The following is a 4,765-nucleotide window of genomic DNA, read 5'->3' as shown; positions in this document are numbered from 1 at the left end:
GAAGTAAACACATTCATCACGCTGTAACAGACAAAAAAGCGCAAATCGTCTTTTACTAACACAGAATCAGCTAAAGCAGCCCAAAGGCGAATGGAACTTCCCCTTTAAAGTGCCGTCGTACGTGTTGTACGTCACCGCGCTTTGCTAGATATTTTTTTTAAAACAATGGTACTGTATGTAGGCAACATCGTTTTAATGATGAAGTTGGGAAAACAAAGTTTTTTTTCATGCTGAAAAATGATCGTGTGTACGCGGCATAAGGCTTGTTTCACATTTATGCATGTTGCTTTAGAGCGTTTCTGCAGTGCTTGCTGCGTTTTTGGACATGCGTTTTTACTGCGATTATAACACGATTTTGTCGTGATTAGCGTTTTGTGTTTTTTTTACACTGTATATAGCTGGTTGCTAAGGAGGGAGCTGGGAAGCCGGCTGCCGCGTCCTTAACAACCCAGTCATCAGTTGTCAGCGGGTTTCCCGCTGAATGTAAAAAAAAAAAGAAGAATTGCCGGCTTAAAAAAAAAAATCAAGGAAAAACAGCGTGGGGTCCCCCCCAGGTCCATACCAGGCCCTTGGGTCTAGTATGGATTCTGAGGTGACCCCCCACACCAAAATGTAAAAAAAATAGTAAAGAAAATAAACATGTTATACTTTCCTGCCCTGCTGGCTTTGCAACCCCGGTCCTCCTTTTCTCGGGTCCCTAGTTGTGCTCCTGGGTCCTCCTTTTCTTTGAATGCCGCATAACAAGCTTGATATTTGGGGCACCTGCGCTTGCTCGCTCCCAAGCCCTGCCCTGTGTGTCCATAAGCCCCCGCTCCCTCCTCACTGGCCATAATTGACAGCTGCAGGAGTGAGAAATCCAGGAGAGCAGCTGCTCTCATGCACATCGCTGGATTGCGATCAGGCTTGAGTAAGTATTAGGGGGGCTGTGGGGGGCTACGTACTGAAGATTTTTTTACCTTAATGCATGAAGGTAAAAAACCTTTAGGCTGGGTTCACACTATTCTGAATTGGATGTGGGTTTCCCTGCATCCAATTTTCATATCAGTAGAATGTGACTGGCTGTCAATGGAGCCAGATCACACAGCTCTGGGATGGCTGTGGAGTGAATTGCACAGGAGTCCTGTGCATCTTCTGGTCTGTTTCAGGGCTGAATTCAGCCCAAAATTCGGGCCGGAGTCGGAGCTGAAAAAGTGAAGAGGGACACACCAGGACCCCTGCTGTAAGTCGCTCTACACGGCAGTGTGAACCCAACCTGAGTCTTCAGAACCACTTTAAAATATGTACCAATATCTAAGACTAAAGCAGGTCATTCAGGTATGGAAATGTGGCTGGTTCAGCAGGAACTGGGCAACATTTGTTTTTTGTATACTCCTTTGTCATTAGACCAGCTTCTGTCGATTAGTCCTGCTCAAAAAACAGTATTCGATCAATGCATTCAGCCAATGGCTGCAGCACTGATTTGTGTATTGTGACCGGGGAGGGGGGGTCAGAATAGAATAGCGTGGTCAGGGCTTTTTTTCAGTGGGAACGCGGGGGAATGCAGTTCCGGCACCTCCAGAACTGTATATATGTAATGGCAATGGGTGCTGGAGGATCTATTAATGCTGGTGCTGGGGAATCTGTTGTTGCTGGAGGTAATCTGTCCGCTGAGGATGGGGATTTATTGTTGCTGGGTGAGTCTTATGTTGCTGGGAGGGATTTACTGTTGAAGAAGGGGTCTTTGTTGCTGGCTGCTGGAGGGTATATTAATGCTGGCTACTGGGAAATGTATTGTTGCTGGAGGGGACTTATTTTTGCAGGGGGGGTTATTGTTGCTGTGGAGGTCTGTTGTTGTCAGTGGAGGTTGTATTGTTGCTTGGGTTGGTCTTATGCTGTAGGGGGACAATCATTGCTGGAGGGAAGGGTCTAGTATTGCTGGCTGCTGGAGGGTCTATTTATGCTGGCTGTTGGGAGTGTATTGTCACTGGGGTGTCCATTGTTGCTAATACTTAGCACTATAAAATTATACTTGGTTCTGTATTCTCTAAAAGGGGTGGTATTGGGAGGTGGGTAGAAGGGGGAGCCAAGGAACAGTGCTTGGAGGTGGGTAGGGGGAGGAGTCAAGGGATGACTCAGAGAGGAGGAGTTCCTGCACCTATTCTCTGAGAAAAAAAGCCCTGAGTGTGGTAGTGTGGCGGGGGAAATTATTTTCCCATCTGTATTGCTTGTGTGAATGCGGGAATCTGTCAGCTTATATTTTTTGTTCAACTAGCTGGTTGATCAACAAAAAAAAACCCTGTCCCTGTATGGCAGGCAAAGGAGCAGCATTGTAATGCCGGGTACACACGAGAGGATTTATCCGCGGATACGGTCCTCCGGACCGTTTCCGCGGATAAATCCTCTGAGGATTTCGATCCGCTGGAGTGTACTCACCATCGGATCGAAATCCGCGCCGAATTCACATTGCGGTGACGTGTCGCGCCGTCGCCGCGATGATGACGCGGCGACGTGCGCGACGCTGTCATATAAGGATATCCACGCATTCGTCGAATCATTACGACGCATGCGAGGGATGGGTTCGGACGGATCGATCCGGTGAGTCTGTACAGACCACCGGATCGATCCGCTGGAGCCGATTCCAGCGGATAGATTTCTTAGCATGCTAAGAAATTTTTATCCGCTGGAAATCGGTCGGCCCGAAATATATCCGCGGATAAATATCCGCTGGATCGTACACACCAGCGGATCTATCCGCTGAAACCGATCCGCGGATCAATTTCAGCGGATCGATCCTCTCGTGTGTACGGGGCCTAAGTCAAACTCTGCTAGATTCTTATTAGAGGCTTAAGACCTGGATCTGCTGTCTAATAACAGTTAAAGTGGAAGAAAACCCTAACTATGTACTGTATATTCTAACCTGCTTGAAAATTTCTTTATACTTACCTACTTCCAAGCTGCTGCTGGTTGGTTATGTGATCCTGCAGCTCTGTGTAAGAGAGTGCTCTGAGCTGTTATATCACCCATAGGCTTCCATAGCCCACCTGTTGTCAGCGCTCCCTCTTCTCCTGCAGTAGCTGCCACAAGGGAGCTGCACCTGTGGGATCACATGACCAAACCATAGCAGATTAAAAATAATTAAGTAGGGGGCGTGGCTAGCAGTCAAGGCAGCCCGCAGTCATGTCCTGACACTCCACAAACAGCCAGCCCAGCAAAGGCTAGGTTTAGGATGGAGGAGCCGCAATGCAGCCCAGTACCAGGGCCTGATGCAGACTCAGGGGATGACACGAGGGAGCTCCCTGCTAGGATTGAAAAATTCCCCACCACAAATCAGCCTGTTTTGGATACGGTGCTGAAGGACATGCTGCTCTCCCTCAGAAGCACAATTCAGGCAGACATGATGTCCTGCATGAATAAGTTTCACACAGACATACAAGCAGTGGAAACGAGGGTGGAACATATTGAAACCAAGATGGGCGAATAGGCCACCACGATCAATGATCTTGTAGATGCCCAGGAACAGGGAGAGGATGAGTTGGAGGGTGTTAAAGCTAAGTTGGCAGATTTGGAAGACAGGAGTAGGAGAAATAACTTAAAAATAAGAGGAGTCCCTGAATCAGTGCAGCAAGGTGAACTCAAGGCCTACGCCGCCACTATGTTCTCAAAGCTACTCCCAGACCTCACTGCGATCGATGTTACGATCGACAGGATCCACCGCCTCCCGAAACCATCCTATCTTCCCGACAATATACCCAGGGATGTTATCTTGAGACTGCACTTCTTTCACGTTAAAGAGCAGTTAATGGCGGTCATGCGTTCCAAAGACCGCATACCGTCCAATTATCAGCACTTGCAATTCTACGCCGACCTTTCTCAGTACACCTTGAAAAAGCGGAGAAACCTGGCTACTATAACTAAGGCACTGAGAAACCATCAGATAACCTATAGGTGGGGTTTTCCCACCAGCATCACCATCACTAAAGAGGGCAGAAACCATGTAGTAACCTCGCTGTACGGTGGCCTGACCTTACTCAGAGAATGGAATATTCTCCCTGATCCTGCAAACGTTGCTGACACTGTGAAAAAACCAAGACCTGTGGACCAGGAGTGGAAGACGGTCACTACTAAAAATTCTAAAAAACACGCCTAAGCCTGGCATGCATTACTACAGTATTGAGTCCCGTGGGGGGGGGGGGGGGTTGGTTTTCTCTGACACAAACTTTTTCCCCCTAATTGTGCCTGAGCAGCTTCCTGCTGCACTTTGAGACAATGCTGTTCTCTTTTGACCAATTGGTCAGTTCTACAGTTTAAATGTCTGCTGCGGTTCTAATGCCGGAACTACAGCTTTGTTTTTTTATTTTCTACTTTTTTTTTTTTCTTGCCTTGTTATTTTCCGTCCGCCGAAGCACACCCGGAAGGCCGGCTGGCCACTCACCATGAATCGTCTGAGATTTCATTTGTTGGACAACTACCTCACTGCCTACAACCTGGATTCATATTTGAGCCACAATGGAGTACCACCGACACCGAAGAAACCCAAGGCTGCATGACTATTCTCCCAATCGTGAGTACTATGCTTACACTCACCCTGTACACCTACAAGTGCTTGGGCTGCTTCCTACATACAATGGGGGAGTCTACTCACTTTCCATCCCACCTCTCTCCGATGTGGAGTTCTCATATCAATGACACTACTCAGGTATTATGGTAGTGAGGTTCCTCTCTATCAATGCTAAGGGACTAAATCACCCCGCAAAACATAGGGAACTGTGGGCCGAGGCCCTGCAAC

Source organism: Rana temporaria, chromosome 13, assembly GCF_905171775.1.
Source record: "Rana temporaria chromosome 13, aRanTem1.1, whole genome shotgun sequence".
NCBI lineage: Eukaryota > Metazoa > Chordata > Amphibia > Anura > Ranidae > Rana > Rana temporaria.
This window is presented reverse-complemented; position numbering follows the sequence as displayed.